This window comes from Dipodomys ordii, unplaced genomic scaffold (genome assembly GCF_000151885.1).
Source record: "Dipodomys ordii isolate 6190 unplaced genomic scaffold, Dord_2.0 Scaffold39, whole genome shotgun sequence".
NCBI classification, from domain to species: Eukaryota; Metazoa; Chordata; class Mammalia; order Rodentia; family Heteromyidae; genus Dipodomys; species Dipodomys ordii.
Genome location: NW_012267255.1, coordinates 2,584,904 through 2,606,457, shown reverse-complemented (window position 1 = coordinate 2,606,457; position 21,554 = coordinate 2,584,904).

Genomic DNA, 21,554 nt, shown 5'->3' with positions numbered 1-21,554 from the left:
TTGTTGAGGCTGCTAGAGGGAGGGGCAGCCTCTGGCTCTGGTTACCCAGTGAGGAAAGCCACTCCAATGGCTTGGGCCTGAGCTGGGTGACTTTTCCCTGGATGGAGCCGAATCTGACAGGTCAATTCACCGTTAAGTTCTTGTGACCTGCTAAATGACTCGTTTTATTCCAAGGCCTGGGTTGGAGGGGCAGCTCCTCGGAGCTTTGTCGGTATCCAAGATGGAGATCACCGGTGCTGGGGGGGGGAGGGGTGGCCTTCCCTCCTCTGCTCCCTGAGAAGGAGTGAGGATGTCGGGCTACTACTCACGTCAAGTCTTGGATCCTGGGTCGTCTCTGGTCTGCAAACTGCAGGATGAAGCTGTCTGCTCCTTGTCGGTTCTTGCTGGTGTTGAGTAGAATCCACTCGCCTGCTGCGTCTGGCTCCTTAGTCCAGGACTCTCTGTGTGAGCGCTCAGGTATGGCCCCAGCTGCGTTCTCCGCTGCGACTCTACCGCTGCGGCCGTGGTGGCTGCTGGCGAGCGCTCACATGTATCTTTTTGCTTTGGCTTCCCTCTCTTGTCTAACTCTCTGTCCTGTGATGGCACACTTGGTGTGATTCTCTGGCTTAGGACTCTTCATTGGAACTCTAAAACTGCTTTCTATGCAAGAGCTTGTTCAGATTCCAGCTTCTCCTCCGCCATCTTCCCGGAACTCCCCAGAGCAATTTTATTTTGACTGAGGGAATTCAAAGGCTCAAATGCTTCTGTGTTAATTAGGGGCATCAGCATCAGATGAAGTCATAATCTCAGATTCTCTTCTCCAAAACTGCAGGGTACTTTTGTTCTGGGGAATGAGGAGGACAGATGAGTCAGTGGTGTCTGCAGCAAGGACAGTTCTAAGAGATGGCTGTCGGGGGGGAAGGTGAGTGCTTTAGGCTAAGTCACTTTTCATCATCTGTCTCCTTCTGGAAATACAACCAGACTTTCTGGGAATTCAAACAGCTCTTTTTTTTTCTCTTTTTGTGCTTTTTTTATCACAGTTGTTATCATCATAATTGTCCTTGCTCTACAAGTAGGTATCAGAAAGAAATCAAAGAAAATAATCAAGAACCCCAAATACTTCTTTGAGGTTAACTGCAATCGTTTTGCTCTGCATCAGATACCCTCATTGGGATCAAAGCTATCACACAATTTTTCCACTAAAATTGTTTCTTTGTCCATCATGGAATTGTGGAACAAATAACACAACTGAATACTAGTTGGGCAAGAGAGACATGATGACATTTTTGGCCAGGAATTGGAAGAGTGAAATATAACTTACAAGTCAGCATCTCTCTGTCTCTCTGTCTCTGACTCTGTCTCTCTGTCTTGGTCTCTCTTTCTCTGTCTCTCAGTATCTCTGTCTGTCTGTCTGTCTCTCTATGTATGCTTATCCTAGGGCTGCAATACAGGCCATTGCATACTTGCTTGCTCTTTATTAATTGACATTTTGGTCCTGACCACTTGAGTGACACAAACATTTTTTGATTAATTGGCTAATAAAAATATCCAGGATTTTCACCTCAAGCTAGCTTCAGAAAATGATTCTCTGATCTCAGCTTCCTGATTAGCTAGGATTATAAATGTGAGCCACCAACACTCAACTCTTTCTTTGACTTTCAAAAGGTTTTTGAAGCATTGTCTAAACATTCATAACTTTTAAACATTTTTGATTATAAGTAGATAGATAGTGTAACAGATGTATAAAAGGAAGGTGTAAAATGAATAAATGGATGAATGAATGCATGGACAGACAGACACATACACACATCCATGTATGTAGAAAGACACACTTATACATATATAGAAGTTGTGTGTGTGAGTGTGTTGTATCAGTCCTGAGGCTTGAATTCAAGGCCTAGCCACTGTAGCCGAGTTTTGTTTTATTGCTCAAAGTTAATGTTTTGTCATTTTAGCCACATCTTCACTTCTGGTGTGCTTGGTAATTGATTGAGCTAAGCATCTCACAAACTTTTCTGCCTGAGCTGGCTTGGAGCAACAATCCTCAATTCTCATGTTTTATAGACATGAACCATCAATTCATATGAGATTTTTAATCATTGCTTTTCCTGAAAGGTCAGATTTTGTTAACTTTTTAGCATATCACCAATATTGCTTTTGTGCTATGCATAAACTTAGTGCTAAGTTTATGCTCAGATGATCTGTACCAACATAGATTGGTATTAGTTGAAAGTATACTCAAACTTTTCTTCACTTTAATTAGTATTTACTAAATAACAATTCAACTTGAAACATTTTCAAATGCAACAAGGTTAAAGGTTTGGTGACGTGGCATCTAAAGTTTACATTAAAAAAAAAACTTTGTAGTGTTTACTTTGAGAGTCTATTTCTATGTCAGTTTTATTCTTTGAAACATATACTGTCAGCATCATACCAGTATCTAAATTGAATTTGTTTATGATAAGTATAAACAAAGCATAGTCAACGGAGGCCTGTGGGAAGTAATGAAATGTTAACATCCACATTTTAGCTAACACATTCTGATCCTTTTTATTGGTGTTACAATATTTTCTGTAGAGATGGACTAAGGTTATGCCCTTTTCTTTCCTTGTAATCTTTGACTCAGGAAAGAGGAAAGATAATTAATGCTTGGAATAGTCTGGCAAATGCTATCAGCTTTTAGCAGATGTATTAGAGTATGTTTGGTTTTTCTAAGCATACTACATGTTTTAACCGACTGTCTATCGAAACTCATGGATCACAAGGTCGTATAAACACAAGAGGATATAAATATTATGTGGAATCAAAGTGAGGAAAATGAAGATCAGAGTGTATTAGTTTACAGCTTTTTTGGAAGGTGAAGTCAGAATCTGACTTCTTCCTTCATAATACTAACCTTATTTTTGAAAACCAGTATATTTGTGGTAGTATTCTGCTGAAAACAATTTTTAACTTACGAAGTCATTAGTCCATTCTTTTTTGTTTCTAAATTGAAATAAAAAGTGAGATTTAAAAGTGAAATGAATTTGTAGTACTATAAGAAAATGGAAAGTTCAGAGTCCATAAGCTTTTGGGAGAAATGGATAGACAAATAACAGAATAGAATCATTCAACATCTCCACTGATGAACACAGAGATATTTTTTCCCATAAGAGTAGTAGTAAGTAATTATTAAATCAATATTCATGGTGGAACAGGATATTCAAAAGGATATAAATTTGGAGATGAAATTCAAAATGTTTCTGAAAGAAATCAAAATATTTCCAAAGTTACAATGTTACTTTAAAATATAAATTATTTTAGTTTACCAACAAGGACTCTTCCTTAACACCATAACTAACAGACCAAAAATGAGGACATACAATTCAAGAGAAAGCCTATTTACTGCTGTGTAACCATTTTTTTTCTCCACTTCTCCAACCCAAAGCTCTATTTTCTTTGTGGGCTTCAGGAAATCCAGAGTGTCTCCTTTTAATTCTAATTATTGCACATGAACTCTGCTAGCAGTCTCATTGGGGGCATGCTTTCTTGGAATATATTAAAAAGAATTGAGAATATAAGTGAAAAACTTTGTAGTGAAAGGGATCACTGTAAGTGAGAACATTTGATTTTACTTCACCAGTTAGAGGGAATTTCCTCTAACATTTCTTCCTCCCTGTATCCGTTCCTTTTTCTTCCATCATAGTAGGTTTATCATTGCTAATTGTTGGCAGTTCACTGCTATATATGGTCAAGTCACAAACATCTTGAGTGTCGCGGCTGTTTTAGGTGAGTCTGTACTTTCACAATTTCCATTCTGCAAGCTTATAACTACTTTTTATTTTCCAACTAACATGTTACTTTCGTGGGGCTTGAACTCTGGGCCTGGGCACTGTCCCTGAGCTCTTCAGCTCAAGGCAAGCGCTCTACCGCTTGAGCCACAGCGCCACTTCCGGTTTCCTGGTGCTTAATTGGAGATAAGAGTCTCATGGACTTTCTTGCCCAGGCTGACTTTGAGCTGCAATCCTCAGATATTAGCCTCCTGAGTAGCTAGGATTACAGGCATGAGCCACCTGCGCCTGGCTCAGAAATCTTTAAGGGTAGCCTGGACTACGCGTGTTTGGTTCCTTCCTTCCTTTATTTTAATTGACTTTCCCACTCTTCATACATGCAGGCTTTCTGCATACTAGCTTGGCCATAGAAGAAAGGACCTGCCTAGAGATGACAAATTCTACAAGATTTGATAGTCTATGGTACTTGTTTTTATAAAGAGATAATTAAATTTCTATCTTATTTAGGCCGATTTTCTCCCCTGCCTTTTAAAATAGAGACATTTATTTTCCAGGACAAGATGACGCTAATGGATAGGATCATCATTCAATTTTTCTATCAGTCCGAAAACTCATCACTTTTTCTAGCTCTTGGTTTGGAATTGGCATTCTTTACTGTAGGCATCAAGAAATTGTTGTGCACTGATTACATCGACGTTGTATGGTGTATGGGATGGTGAGAATTGACCTTTATGAAAGTCAAGGAGGCCACGTAGGTCCCAGGCAATTTACTTTGTATTGAACATCAGCCTGAGGAAAGTGACTTTGGGATTTTATGAAGAAAACACTTATATCTAAGGCTAGGATTACTCATCCTGTCTTCATTCTGTAGTTGCTACCAACTGACAGCATGCACACACACACACACACACTTCCGTGTCATTCACCAGAAAATTTTTGTCATTGTGTTTAAGGAAGGCTCGATGCATTAAATCAATATTCAAAACTTTTCTGGGAAGAACTTTACTTGTCTAAGACATATAGGTAGATTTGCTCTTGATAAAAACAAAAACGTACTGTTTGTCATTGCTTAAGTGATACACATCCATCCAAGTAAGTAATATCTTTAAAGTCCAATGACCGTTGGTCATTTTTTATGTGTAATCCAAATGACTATATAATATTTTTTTAGAAAGCAAGAGTAGAAATGTAAGCTAAAGATACAATAGCAAATGTAAATTGCAGCAAGGTATCTTTTCCTTTTTGAGTTACATTTAGGTCTTTTATTTTCTCAGCTAGCTCTTCCAGAAACAAACTTTTTCACCTTTCAGATGGCTGCTAGGTAGGACATTTTATAGAGACCTGATGTCAGTGCCTCCACACTATTTGATTTTTGAACCAGAGCAAACCATACCCCACTAGGCCCCAACACCCCATGGTTTTCCCTTAGGCAGATCTGACTGAGAGGCAGATGCTTCTGACCTTGTAGGCTGGGTGTGTCCCACAGCTCCTAGGATCAAACAAGCAGGGGAGATGGATGTCAAAGAGCAAGCATCATGTGGGAGAGCTGGGTGAGATTGTCTTTTTCATAGTTTTATATAAAATATTTCTGTGAACTAAGGAGGGAAAAGCAGAGATGGAGTAGAATTTTACAGCAGGGAGTATTGACGATACTAGAGTTGATTTTCCCTTTCATCTCTTATTTTAAATTTGGAAATGTCTGCTCATCTGTGCAAAAATTACTCTCTTCTCTCAACAAATCTAAGGAAGTGCCCTAGAAGGTTAAAGGAAATATAGATGAAATGATTTTTCAGTTTTTATTACTATATTTAAGTAGTTTTCTGTAAGGAAAGATTCTGTCATTAAAATCTATCTCCTTTGACCCTATTTCTTTTTCTAAGTAAAATAGAAAAAAAAATGACTATTTTAAGGGACTTTTTTCCCACCATGATTATGGCCCAGGTAAACAGAAAAGGTCTTACATGTCCTGCATGAGCCTTGTGCTGTCATGGTGCAGAGTATGTCCATAAGAACTGGCATGCAATATATTCATTTCCTTTTGCATTTTTATTGTTATTAAATTGTTATTATAAAAGGGGGTTACTAATTCATAAGTCAGGTTATGCGTACAATGCTTCTTTATCAATGTACCCTGTTCTAAGTTCATTGCAAAGCTACCTACCCACTGCTAATTAACATTTATTAAATCCCAAGAGAGCCTTTTAGAGACTAGAAACTAGTTTTCAATTTACTCCCAAGTTGGTGTCTATATTGTTTTGGAGGAAAATTATTTTGAGAGAAAATTAATAGATTATCTGAAGAATAATTAAGGAAGAGTCAGCATGGATTGAATAACAGAGGATAAAAGTAGAATAATGAAACTTATTTTTCTCAAAAAGAACAGTGCCTAACAATTACCCTTTCTTTCCTTCTTTCCTCACTTTTCCTTCAAATTCCTTCAGTTCTGAAAATGGACTTTCTTTCACTATCTCTGTTTCTGTATCTTTCTGTTTCTAGATCTCTCTCTCTCTCTCTCTCTCTCTCTCTCTCTCTCTCTCTCTCTCTCCTGCATATTTACTCAGGTGAATGTTTAATTCTCTTACCTGTATACAAAAAATGCATACTGTATAGTCACATGCTAAAGGCTATAGTTATACAAAAGTCATGGGTTAATAAAGGTTATTCACACTTTTTAGACCTTGTCATCTTCTTTTATTCTATGCTGGACAGAGAAACAGAGAGATATAAAGAAAGAGAGAAAAAGAGAAAGAGAGAGAGAAAGAAAGAAAGAATGAAAGAAAGAAAGAAGAAAGGAAGGAAGGGAAAAAGAAAAAGAGAAAGAGAAAGAAAGAAAGAAAATAAAAAAGAAAGAAGGAAGGAAGGAAGTAGGGAGGGAAAGAATAGAGAGAGGGTTGGTCTAGCATAGTGTATTTAGGCAAATCCCCATCAGGAGAAATCCAGATTTTTTTTTCTCCTTTTAAAACTTCTAAAAACATGGGTCTTTGATTTTTTTTAATGTGTGTACATTTTTACAGTGTATATTGGATATCTTTGGATTCTGAATGGGTTTTTTGTCTGGTTGTTCATCGGAGACTATGTACTATTTTTATTTTTAATAAATGTACCACCCTTTTAAAAAAAGAAGAGAGAGAGAGAAAGAGGAGAGAGTGAATAAATGCCGAGGGTCTAGGCTGTCAAATTCTTAAAGATACTCCTCCCATCCTCTCAAAAAAAATGAAAAACAGGCTGGGAATGTGGCTTAACGGTAGAGTTCTTGCCTATCATTCCTGAAGCCCCAGGTTTGATTCCTCAGTTCCACATAAACAGAAAAAAAAACAGAATATTTAAATAAATAAATAAATAAGATATGATGGGACCTATGCTCTTTTTTTATTTTGCTTTAGGGAAAAATGACTTTTTCTCTTCAACTTATCATGACAGGTATTCTCTTGAAAAATGAAGTTAAACCTTTGATCTTCTACCTTGATAATGAGCCATAAGGTTAAAAAAAGATTAGTAGGTTTACTTTACAAGTGTCCTTTGAGGACCATGATCAATTTTGTGTGTCATTTTAACATATTTTTCATATGTTCTTTGAGTTCATACATGTTTCTGAAGGTTGTCTTAGCTTTCCCCCACAACTTAATGGAAAAGGTTTATTTTGATTAAATCCCAGAAGTGTCATTCCAAAGTCAGCTGGATACATTGTTTGGGATCTTCCTTTTTTATATTTTGGTTTGGAGATAGAGTCTCAACATTATTTGAGGCACAAATTCCATGAACTCACTACCTCTACCTCCTGAGTAACTACAATTACAAGTGTGTATCACTCCTACTCCACGAAGTACATTCTTTTTTCCTTTCTTGCTTGTTTTCTTTTTCTCTCTCTTTCTTCCTTTTTCTCTCTTGTTCTCTTCCTTGATTTCTTCCTCCCTCCCTCTTTCTTTCCTTCTTTCTTTCCTTCTTTCCTTCCTCCTTCCTTCCTTCCTTCCTTCCTTCCTTCCTTCCTTCCTTCCTTTCTTTCTTTCTTTCTTTCTTCCTTTTTTTCTTTCTTTCTCTTTCTCTTTCTTCTTCTGGTTGTTTTGTGCAGGTCTTGGTCACTATCCCTGAGCTTTTTTTGCTCAGAGCTATGGCTCTACAATTGAGCTACAGCTCCACTTCAGTCTCTTTTGTGGTCAATTGGAGATAAGAGTCTCATGGACTTTCTTGACTGGACCAGCTTCAGTCTCAGATCTCAGCCTTCTGAGTAGCTAGGATTATAGCTGTGAGCCACCTGCACCCATCAAAACACATTCTTTGAAAAAAAATCATATGCAAGAGGTGATTTTGGAAACCCATTTTTTTCCTCAGGTATTGTCCTCATGGTGATCAAAGAATAATGTAGTCCTACTGTTAAAGTTAATGCCATTATAACAGATCTAAACTAGTGATACAATCTTGTTCCTCAGTCCTATTTAAGTATAAAGTTCCAAATCATATTCAATGTGTACTAATGTAGGATTATTTGAGTTTTTGTTTTAAATTATTTGTGAGTTATAACAGTGTTAGTCAACAGACTAACTTCATAGTCATTTACATAGTGTAATTAAAATAATAGAAAAGCAAGACTATTCATCTCTTTTTCTAAGTAAAAAGAAGAGGAGTTTGCTCAAATTAAATGGAGGAGAAAGGTCAAATTGTAATTAAATGGCAAGAGAAAATAAATTACTTAAGAAAATATTATTTTCAAGGATAATTAGGACATAGAAAAGTGGACAAATAATTTGATCACCATTAATAGATTTAATAATTAACTAGGCATTGTAGTGTACAACTGTACTCCTAGCTACTCTGTAGAGGAGAAAGAGGATCACAAATCTGAGAATTGAAAGCCATTATGAGTTTTAAAAGTTAGTGTAGTTCAAGTTACAGAGCACATACCTAGTATGTAGGAAACCCTTAATCACATCCCAGTACCACATAATATTAATTAAGCAATTGAAATTTTTTTCTTTCCATATATATTTTATTGTAAAAATAATGTATGGAAGGGTTACAGTTACATGAGTAGGGTAATGAGTACATTTCCTATAAAGCATTGTTACCTCCTCCTTTGTTTTTCCCCTACCATCCCTTCCCTCCCCAACTTCCCACCTCCCCCCTTCGAAAATAATAAAGTTCATTTGCAACATAATGTCTTGTACATCTCATTGTTACAATGGGTCAACCTATATTCGTTAAGCAATTTTGTTATATCCCTTCCCCTCCCCAAATTATAAAAATGTTTATACAAGATGCAAGACACTGGAATCAGATAGTGAAAATCAGAGTTATACCTTGGGGGACGAACATACAAAAGAAAGGAGAGAATCACAAAGGGCACTATAAGTACATTGAAAGGAATAGCAAGAAAGAAAAAAAATCTACTTGTGTCCCTGTCTTAAGGTTCATTTCGCTTAACATCATCTTATTTGGTCATATGTACATTGTGTTTGACCTTTTCTGCTTGTCCTAGACATGTACTAGTTATTGAAAATAAGGCAAACCATGGGACCTATGTTTCTTTGGGACTGGCTTACTTCACTTATATAATTTTTTCCAAGTCTTTTCATTTCCTAACAAATGGGGCAATGCCATTCTTTCTGATGGAGGCATAGAATTCATATATATATATATATATAATATATTATACATCATATTTTCTTGATCCATTCATCTACTGAAGGGCATCAGGGTTGGTTCCATATCTTAGCAGCTATGGTGAATAATGTTGCTATAAACATGGTTGTGCTGGTAGCTTTGGTATGACCTTGTTAGTGATCGTTTGGGTAAATGGCCAAAAGTTGGATTGCTGGGTCATATGGGAGCTCTATGTAGTCTTTTGAGTAAGCTCCATACTGCTTTCCACAGTGGTTGAACAAGTTTACACTTCCACAAACAATGCAGTAGGGTTCCCTTTGGTGACATTCTCTCCAGCATTTGTTGTTACTAGATTTCTTGATTATAGACATTCTAACTGGGGTGAGGTGAAATTTCAAATTTGTCTTGATTTGCATTTCTTTATGGCTAGAGAAGATAAGCATTTCTTCATCTGTCTAATGACCATTCTTATTTCCTCTTCAGAGAAGTCTCTCTTTAAGTCTTTAGCCCACTTATTTATCAGGCAGTTGTTTCTTTGAGGATTTGTTGTTGGGGTTTAATTTTTTGAGTTCTAAGTATATTGTAGATATGAGACCTTTGTCCATTGTATGGCTAGTGAAGATCTTCTCCCAATCCGTGGGCTTTCTATTGATCTTGCTAGCTATGTCCTTTGTCATGCAGAAGCTCTGCAGTTTCATGCAATCCCATTTGTCCAATCATTTTTTGATTTGTTGTGCTTCTGGGTCTCTATTAAGAAAATTTCAGTGGGTGCTATAAAGCCCTAGAGTTTCTCCTAATCCTTCCTGTAATGTTTTCAAGTTGTTGGCTTTTATTTTGAGAACTTTGATCCATTTGTAGTTAATTTTGGTACAGGGTTATGAATAAGGATCTAGGTTTACTACAGGTGTTTAACCAATTTTGCCAGCACCATTTACTGAAAATGCCATCTTTCTTCCATTCTATTTTTTTAGCTTCCTTGTCAAAGATTAGATGGCTATAGGTCCGCGGGATCATTTCTGTGTTTTCAGTTCCATTCCATTGCTCCTGAGGTCTCTTCTTGTGCCAGTACCAAGCTGTTTTGATTACTATGGGTTTGTAGTAGAGTTTGAAATTTGGTATTGATATTCCTCCAGCACTGTTCTTTCTGTTAAGGATTGATTTTGCTATTTGGGGTCTTTTACTGTTCCATATGAATTTTTGGATTGCTTCTTCTATTTCATTGCAAAATGAGGTTGGGATATTGATAGATACCACATTGAATTGTATATAGCCTTTGGCTGTATTGACATTTTCACCATGTCAGTCCTCTCAATCCAGGAGCATGGGTTTTCCACTTCCTTATTTCCTCTTTACTTTCCTTTTTCAGGTTTTTAAAGTTTTCATCATACAGGTCCTTTAACTCTTTTGTTAACTCCTAAGTATTTTATTTTTTGTGGGGATATTACAAAAGGGGTTGCTTTCCTAATTTCAGCCACACTCTTCTCGTTATTGGCATACAGGAAAGCTACTGATTTCTGAGGGTTAAATTTATAACCTGCTAGATTACCAAAGTTTCAGATCAACTCAAGTAACTTGGGAGTGGAGTCCATTGGGTTCTTTAAGTACAAGATCATGTCATTGGCAAAGAGGGAGAGTTTTATTTCCTCTTTCCAAATTTGGATCCCCTTTGCTATCTAGGCATTCTAATATTAAGTTGAAGAGGGATGGAGAGAATGGACATCTTTGTTTTATTCCTGAATTTAGAGGAAAAGGCTTTAACTTTTTACCATAAAATAAAATGCTGGCTGTAGGTTTGTCATATGCAGCCTTTATTATATTGAGGAATGCTCCTTGGCTTGCTAGTTTTTTCAGAGCTTTCATCACAAAGGGGTGTTGGATCTTGTCATTTTTTTCTGCATCTATTGATATAATCATGTGGTTCTTATCCTTGATCTTGTTAATGTGAATTGTATTAATGGATTTGTGTATATTAAACCAGATTTGTATCCCTGAACTGAATCCTGTTTGATTGTGGTGTGTGGCTTTTTTGATGAGTTCTTGAAGTCGATTGTTGAGAAGCTTTGCATCGATATTCTTCAAAGAAATGGGTCTATAGTTCTCTTTCTTTGATGAGTCCCTGCCTGGTTTGAGGATGAGGGCTATGATGGCTTCATAGAGTTTGATAGTGAATTTTCACTTCCCATTTCATTGAAGAGTTGGAGGTGTATTGGTGTGAATCCTGTTTTGAAGATCTTGTAGGATTCTGCTGTAAATCCACATTTTCTTGGGTGTGAGGTCTCTTATTGGTGTTTCTATTTTGATGGTTGATATGGGTCTGTTAATTTGGTTTAAACCATCTTGATTTAGTTTGGGCATGTCAACAGTTGCTAGAAATTCCTCCATATCTTTCAGATTCTCAAACTTATTACGATGAAGTGTTGAGAAGTATCCCTTTATTATATTTGAATCTTGCTTGTTTCTGTAGTGATGTTTCCATTCTCATCGTTGGTTTTGTTTATTTGGGTGTGTTCTCTTTTTGTCTTGCTTAGGGTCTGACAATTTTCTTAATTTTTTCAAAGAAAAAATTTGTTGATTCTTCCTATAGTTTTTTTGAGTCTAATTCATTTAATTCTGATTTAATTTTAATTATTTGTTTCTGTTTATTGGTTTGAGGTTTAGCTTGTTGCTCTTTTTCAAGGAGCTTTAGGTGCCTCATTAAATTGTTGGTTTCAGATCTTTCCAATTTGATAATGTAGGAACTCAGGGCTATAAACTTGCCTCTGAGTACTGCCTTTGTTATGTTCCAGAGAAGTTGATAGTTTGTGGGTTCATTTTTGTTAAAGATCATGAACCTTTATATTTCCTTTCTTATCTCTTCCATGACCCGCTGATGGTTCAAAAGTCTGTTGTTCAGCCTCCATGTGTTACAGGATTTCCCTTGGTGGCTTTTGGTATTGAGTTCTTTTTTTATTCCCTTGTGGTCTGAGAGAATGCAGGGCATAATATCAATGTTTCTGAATTTGGACGATTTTGCTTTGTGACCTAAAATGTGGTCTATTTTGGAGAATGTTTCATGTGCTGCTGAGAAAAACATGTATTCTGATGCTGCTGGGTGAAATATTCAGTAGATGTCTGTTAAATCTAGTTGATCTATGCAGTTGTTTAGGTCTGAGGTTTCTCTGTTGAGTTTTTGCTGGGTTGACCTATCCAGTGGGGATAGTGGTGTGTTAAATTCCCCAACTATTAGTGTCTTTGGATCAATGTGTCATTTTATGGAAAGTAGTGTTTCTTGGATAAATTTGGGTGCTCTGTTATTTGGTGAATAGATATTTAGAATTGTAATATATTCCTGAAGGAGAGCTCTCTTAATTCATATGTAATAACCTCTTTATGTCTTCTTGCTAATTTTAATTTGAAATCTATTTTATATGATATTAGGATCACAACTCCCACCTGTTTATGGGTGCCGTTTGCTTGGTATATTTTATTCCAACTTTTTTCTTTCAGAATATGTTTCTTTTTGTGGGCAAAGTGTGTTTCTTAAAGGCAGCAGATAGAAGGATCTTGCTTTTTGATCCATCTAGACAATCTATGTCACTTAATTGGACAGGTAAGTCCATTAATATTGAGAGTTAGGACTGAGAGGTGTTTGGTAGTTTCTGCCATGTATATCTACCTTCTTGGGAGCTGTGACGACTGGGTTCTTCTTATACTTCTGTTTGGGGGCTGATTTTTGGCCTTTATTGTGCTCTTGTTGGTTTTCTATGTGTAGGACATCTAAGGATGGTTTAGTGGAGACATATTGTTTCAACTTTTCTGTAATGTGGAAGGTTTTTATTTGACCTTCTGTTATGAAGGAGAGTTTTGCTGGGTACAGCATTTTTGGTTGATGTTGTTTGTCTATAGGGTGTGACATCCATCATTCCAGGCTCTTCTTCCTTTCATTGTCTCTGCTAAGAAACGTGAAGTTATTCTGATTGGTTTCCCTTTATAGATGATTGATCTTTTTTCATTGACAGCTTTAAGGATCCTTTTTTTTTTTTTGGATCCGGTCATGGGGCATGAACTCTGGGCCTGGGTGCTGTCCCTCAGCTCTTCAGCTTAAGGCTAGTGCTCCACCACTTGAGCCACAGCACCACTTCCGGCTTTTTTCTTTTTGCTTATGTGGTGCTAGGGAATTGAACCCAGGGCCTCAGGCATGCAAAGCAAGTGCTCCACCTTCCCAGCCCCTAAGGATCCTTTCTTTGTTCTGAATTGATCCTGTGTGGATTACAATGTGACAGGGGGATGCCCTGTTCTGATAAGGTCTATTAGTGGTTCTAAAGGCATCTTGTATTTGAATTGGTCTATCTTTTTGCATGTTTAGGAAGTTCTCTACTAGTGTCCTGTTCAATAAATTTCCTAGACCATTAACTTCTGTCTCTAGGTGCTCCTCTGCATCCATTATCCTCAAATCAGGCCATCTGATTGTGTCTTTTAAATATTGAATAGTTCTGTAATATTTCTTACATTGGTTTTGCGTACTTGTATGTTCTTTCTGTATAATATCTAGGCTGTCTTCAATCCCAGACATTCGAGCTTCTTCATGATCTAACCTACTCTTAAGACTTTCTATTTTTTTTTAAATTTCTTTTCCTTCTAATTGGTCTGGTTTGAAGGCTTCAAATGCTTTGTTGGAGCTTTGTTTTAGATCTTGTATGGATTTCTTTACTTCCTTAATTTGGTTTTCAGTGTTCATTTTCAAATCCCTTAGCTGATTGGTTATTGTTTCATTGGACTCCCTTTCCTTCTCTTGGGCTTCATTCAGCATTCTTTTGTGGTCTCTCTGGATTGCTCCAGCTATTTGTGGATTCCATGAATGCTTCAACTGATCTTTGTGTATTCTCATCCCTCTCACACAATTCCCCTATTACTCTTAGATTAGCCTCATCATGCTTGTGATATTCCTGTTTTAATCTTTGGTTAGCCTCATCACAGTTAGCCTCATCACCATTGCAATATTCCTGTATTAGTCTTTGACTAGCCTCATTATGCTCGTGATATTCCTTTATTAATCTCTGGTTAGCCTCATCATGCTCATGCATTTCCCTGTCATGCTCACAATGAGACCTTTGCAGGCTTTCAAACTTTTCATTCAGCATGTTTACCCATATTGTTTGTAGAACATTTTGGGAACTCTCCTATGGGTTATTCATTGACTGCTCTGTTGCCTGATTGTCATGAGCAAGGAGTTGAAATATCTGGACTTGCCATTCTTGTTTTTCTGCTTGCTCTGCCCATTTGAATATGATAGCCAAACCAATTCTCAGCTACAACACTATTTTAAGGCAAACATCAACCAGTGCCTTGTAGTTGCACAGATTGCTTTATCCAGTCAAAATGGGTACATATACAATCTAGTTCAAGCGATACAATCTAGTTCAACAACAAACAGCTAGGGATCAATGGACTAAGAAAAATCAACTAAGGGGTCAGAAGACCCCAAATTAATAGGTTTAGGGAGAATTTTGAGGAGAAAATAAGATTGGAGGAACTTAGGGAGGCAAAGTAAGAGAGCAATTCAGCGAAAGGGCAGGAATAGCAGGAAAGGAGAAGAGAGATAAAGAAAATGGAAAAACAATGGCTAGAAAGGTGGCTCAGTGGTAGAGTGCATGCCTTGCATGCATGAGGCCCTGGGTTCGATTCCTCAGCACCACATAAGCAAAAAGAAAAAAAGCCGGAATTGGCGCTGTGTCTCAAGTGGTAGAGCACTAGCCTTGAGCTGAAGAGCTGAGGGACAGTGCCCAGGCCCAGAGTTCAGGACCCACGACCAAACACGCGCCCAAAAAATGAATAAAATGAAACACTTAAATACTTATATAGATATAAATAAATAATTCTAAAATTAATGGGTTAAAGCTGGGATTTTGTGAACTGATAATCAATATCTGAATTTAGTATGCACACAATGAAGGATAAGGTATAGTATTCGAAGACAGGTATATATATAGGGATGAACAGAACAGCTATTAAGTAATGAAACCATGCCCCAAAACCCTAAAAGGACCCAAAAGGGAAAAAAATATAAAGAGAATATTTAAACAAAACAAAAACAAAAAAGAAACGACAATAAGAAATAAACAAAAACAGTCAAAAGAGTATAAAGAGAATATTCAAACAAAACAAAAAAAGCAAAAAATAAACAACAATAACCACAAAAAACAAAACCAAAAAACAAACCTAAAACAAAAAGAGAAAAATAACAGTTTTTAAAAAATTAGGTAGAAAAAAGTTCTTTGGAAAAAAAAATGCAGGGTCAGGGGCATTTCTTGTATCTATCCTGTTTCTTTAGCCAGTCTCTTGGTGATGGAGTCTCTGGTTTGCTGGTGTTGTTGGTTATCCTGTGGCTTGGTTGGTTTCTTAAATCAGTTTGTTTGAGCAGGCTGAAGGAAGGTCTGCCTCACCCAGGAGGTTATATCCCTCCTCCAAGGCTAGTTCAGTAGGAGGGTGATCTACTTTGAGTATCACAATAGAACAAGGTGGCCATTTCCTCTAGCTTTGAGTTGCTAGGTTGTAGTTTGGTCTGTGGCCTGTCAGCAAGCAGTAGCTTTACCCTGATCCGCTATCTCCTGAGACATTCAATCAGCCCAATCTGGAGCCAATCTCAGGATTTATGTGTACCAAGTTTCCAATTGGTCAAGTGCTGGAGTTGCTTTCTGTGCAGCAGCTGGGTAGGGTAGCCTCTGTCTCTGTTTACCCACTAAGGAGAGTCTGCCCTACCCATATGGGGCTGCCTCTGCTTGGGAGGGGCAACTCTCACCAGGCTGGAACTGAGCCCTACCCAGGTCAAATCTTGCAAGCTGCTCTGGCTGGATCTGTGTCAGTATCAAAGATGGAGTTTTATTCTGGTGGGGGAGGAAGGGCTACCTTCCCACCACTGCTCCATGAGAAGGAATGAGGCTGTCTTGAGGTACTCACAGCTCTCCCTTGGTTTCTGGGTCATTTGCATCCATGGTCTGTGACTGTCTGTGGTTGGCCCAATGAAGATTTCTGCTCCTTGTTGGTTCTTGCTGGCAGTGAGTAGAATCTGCTCTCGCAGCTTTGTCCCTGTGTCAAAAATGGTGGCCAGTGGTAGCAGCCAGTGCTGCAGCTGCAGTCCCAAACCCGGGTTGCTGGAATCTGTCTCCTTAAGCTGCCTTTTTTCCTCTCTGGCCAAGCTCTCTGTACTATGATAACACACTTGGTGTGTCTTTCTAGGTTTATATTTTCCATTGGAATACTAATACTGGTTTCTATAGAAGAGCTTGCTTAGCTCCCAGCCTTTCCTCCACAGTCTTCCTCAAAAATGGTTTAAAAGACAGATTTAATTTGTCCTTTGTAATATGAAAATGTATTTCCACAATAGTAAATAGATATGAAATACATTTTGAACTAGGATTCTGATGGAAACTTTTCTTAACAAATTTAAAGGATGAGAATAGAGATTAGGATTCTTAATTATGGTCCCAGAATTATAAATTTATAAATAGGAGATAGGGAGATTAATTATTTTGTTCTTAAAGCAACCCACATGTATTTTTTAGTTAAAATTAAAGTCACCTCTTTGACTATAGGTTAGGCTACATATTGAGCTAGAAATCCAATATATAGAATTTGAATAAAATTACAAAAGAGTAGGCATAATGATCAGATAAGCTACTTTTTCACATAGAGATACACATTTTCAGGACTTCAGTCATTAGTTGAGACATTAGCTTCATTATATGAGGGTTATGGCTGAGAACTCATTCTTTTTTTTGTAAAGAGCATTTTTATTGTACATGTTACTTATTTGTATTATTTATCTTAGTTTGTAAATGTGAGTTTGTGCGATTAAATTAGGGAGATATTTTGCAGGTATATTTTTTATCATTTTGTAGAGGTTTGAACACAAAATATTTACTTTGACTTCTGGGGAACAATTCTTACAATAGATATTGTCATGATTTAAAATGCTATAAAAGATTACTCCTCTTCATAGCAGTGTTTGAAATAAGGAAAAATATATATTTCCAAAATCAAAAATCACTGACCCTTTAGTTAGAGGGTTATAAGCATTTTCATGGAAATAACAAAATGCTACTCACTTAGGGGATATCATTCATAAAATAAAAAACCATTTTCAAAGTTCTTGTCACTTACTCATTTTCAGAGATATTTTTATAGGGGTACTTTAAAAATCATGAGAGAAAAACTGAGTTATTTATGCCCTATTTTAAGGTAATTTTTTACAGATATCAAATCTTTATTTTAAACAGCTTTTTATAATTATATTTGCAATTGTCTTTGCCATAGTAGCAAGCGTTCACTGCTTGTTTCCCTTTTGAATTGAGGTGGATTTTTAAAAATGGATAAATTCTGTATGAGTATAAAAGTCCATGCTTAATTTCAAACCACAACTTTCGAAACCCGGTACTCTCCTGGTCCAGTCATTCTATCCTTGATAAGTAAACCCACATGAGGAATGTTTATATGCCCTGATTCTTGCAGACACTGTCACTGACAGAACACATTCTTTAAAGAAATATATCAAAACTGTTTATCTCCCTGAGTGTTACCCTAAACCCTGTCAGTACTAATGATATCAAGACATAGATTAAATAAATCCCTTTGAGAGTGAATGACTGGTGATCTCTGCATTCAAATCACAAAGGCAAGAATTTTGGTTGTAAAAGTAGGCCCAGACATTTCAATATGTGAAGCATTCAGCTCATATGAAAAGATTTAATAGAAAGTTGCTCCAGAGACTACTTGCTGTCCCTCTTGAGTTTAACACACAATTACAGCCTTCCTCAAGTAGGAAACAAAGGCACACATTGCATGTGTGTGTCTTCTGCACATCTTCTGTTTCCTCACATCATACATGAGAATAGACTTTTATTTACTCCTCTAGTACTGGTCATGGCTTCAGGAAGGTGGCATTTGTGAATTCTCAGACTAAATCTATTACCCTTATTTATTGCACAATGATGTCTTTCTCTTTCTTCCAAAGAAAAAATGATTCTTAAAGAAACTGATAGTTTTCAATATAGTTTTCTACTTATAAAATTGCTTATTTTGCAAAAATCTTATATAAATATTTTACAGGAAAAGAAACCTTTCAGACATAGTTTCAGCATGCCTTTTGTGTACAGTTTTTATTACACATGGCAGGGATGCTTAATGACCTTTTATTTATTTCATTATAAGGTAATTTAGCATATTGAAAGTGACAAATTAGCATCAAAACATTATCTTTAATGTGGAGATTAAATATAAGAAGTACTAAACAGTTTTATACATAATAACTTTTAGAATTAAGATATTCATTGACTTTTATTTTATAATTTCCAAAGTAATATTCAAATATGACAGTTCTTACGGTTGCTACTTATATTCTTGAATTAGTTGCTGATTTTTTTAATTTCTTTAAAACATATATATTTGTACTACATATATATTTGTTACTACATATATATTTGTTACATATATATTTGTTACTACATATATATTTGTACATTGCCCAAATGGAGTTTTTCTAATTACAAAAACAGAAGTTATATTTTAAATTTGTTACTAGCATTACATATAATGTTGTTCTTTCATTATTCTTGTTCAACCTACCCAAATTATGGCAAAAACATCTTTTTCAAAGACTGTAAAAATATAATTTTTATTAATTTAAAAATAACATCACAATTTAGTAATATTGTAAAAGTTGAGACCATTTTCTACTAATAAACTTATTACCTTATTTGAAGTTTTAGTGGGAAATGTTAAATACAAAAATCTCTCCAATGGGAAATGTTAAATACAAAAATCACTCCAGTAATAGAAACAATATTATTTCTTTGTAAATTTCTCCTTTGCTTCTTTTCTTACTCATAGATAAAGAAAGGATTCCTATAAACTTTTTTACAATTGTTTCTAAATGAACTAATCAGATAATTCTGTAAGCAGCTTAACTCATTATATCTAATGTTATGAATTACCATTACATATGGAATAATGCTAATGGAAAAGTCATTGGACATATAAACTTTATGTACATTTTGATGTACATAAAATTATTTCAAAATTATGTTCTAAGTGTGTAATGTAAGTAAAAGATGTATGGTTAGAAATGCAAGTGTAAAGTATAATTTTCTATCTATCTCCAACAGTGTGTATAAAACTGACCCAAAACAAAACAACCTTCACAGATGGCTGTCTAACAGCCCATTAAACCAGAGCTGCTCTTCCTGCTACCACTGACTCTTTGAAATTGATGTGGCATAGACTGTAGAAGGCTTCAGTGGGGAAAAAAAGGAATTCACAAGCAAACAGTACTTTATTTATTTATTTATTGGTATTCATGCTATTCAAAACTAACTTCTGAACAGAGGAGAAACTTTAACAAAAAGTGTATTTCTTTTTGATCCAGATTCAGTCCAAAACATATTAGTTTTTTTCATTTCTTTTTTTAAGACAGTAGAGTAGATAGGCTGTGCTTTTTAAAATTTGTATAAGACTACCTGGAGAGTATCCAAACCCCACTAGAGTTTAAATATTTTATCTTAAATCCAAAGAAGAAATATTCTGGGCTGGAAAACTTAAAATAATGAAATAAATCAATTCTGGAAGAAAAAATAACTGAATTGTTCCAGTGTGCTTTTCTATTATTAAGAAATAATGTCATTGCATTTGTTTATCCTAACAGGTCCCGGTAGTATGCAGCCTGTTCTAATGTCCAGATTGTATAAATCTGTAATGGATTTTGTATTGTATATTATATAGCATAAGCATGTATATAATAAAATGTACTTGGATATGTTTTTATATAACTGAATCAGTCCTAATTTAATCTGTTTAATGTTGCCACAAAATTTCATTTTCTATTCTGGCTTAATTCACTGCATTTGTTATATTTTTAGGAAAAAGATTTAGAGATCATTTAAAAATGCCACTTTTTATCTTTGCTTTTTTATATTTTACAGTTTAGTTAAGGATTGTAAACTTTTAGAAGCAATCATTTCACTAAAATTTTGAAGGAGATTTTTTTTGTTATTATGTCTGAGTTAATTTAATACATAAGTATTATATAGTATTATTTGATTCATCTCTTTTAATATTCTAACAGTGTGTTGTTTTGCTCATTGCAATTAACAACTCACACCAAAACTCAAAGGAAGAATTAAAGCAAGGAATAACTAAGCTTTGGAATTTTTGTCTTGTACATGATACTGAAATTTTATTTAATCAATACTCTCTTTTGCACTCATTTTGCATTTTCATATATTGCTTATAGGATATATAAAATATGACTAATGGCAGTGATGGTTAGCAGACTTGTAAAAAATACCCTGCTATAAGCTTGTGCAGGAACTGAGGATAAGGTATCTATAACAGCAAGTCTAAAAGACTGAGTAGTAAATTTAAAATCTGTGAGAATAATTCATACAAACCAGGGAAAACTCCTTGTGACCTGTCCAGTCTGCTTATTGGTTTGACACCAAATAGATTTTTCCTATTACATTCAGCCTCCTTCAATATCAAAATGCTACACAAGGATTCCAATGTACATTTCTGCACATGCTATTTAGATAACTGCATATCTACATGTGTGCATATGAAGTGCTTGTTTATAATGCTCTCTAACATGTAACATTAGGCCATATGACACATTATAAGGGAAAATAATGGTATTTTAATATGAATTGTAGATCTATCAATATCTTGAAAGTTAAATATGATGCTCAAGTCTCTGTACTTGAAATCTACAATTTATAAGCAGGATGCTTCTGACATTTTCTGGTGTACATGTGCCTCCTAAACTCATGCCAAGAAACCAAATGGATTAACATTCTCTGAAATCTTTTATTGGCAAACTCAAAACACACAAAAAAGCATATTTTTGCTTAGATTACAAACTAAATACTTCTTATATAGCTTTATGGAGATCATATCATATATCATAAGATATTTGATTTTAATTTGGCATAGAATAAATATATGTGATTTAAGGGTTTGACTCTAAATAGAATGTCTTAAGTGTACAGTGTTCAAACTTACATCTTTTAATAGATTATTATGTATGAAACACAGACTAACTAGAGTATAATAATGGATAATTTCCACCTTGTTAAAATAGTGAGCATTGGTTATAGTAGGTTAATGAAGATTTATTTTATTATTTTTATGTTGATTGCTGGGGGTTTATTTAAATTTGGACCTTACGCAAGCTACTCAAGT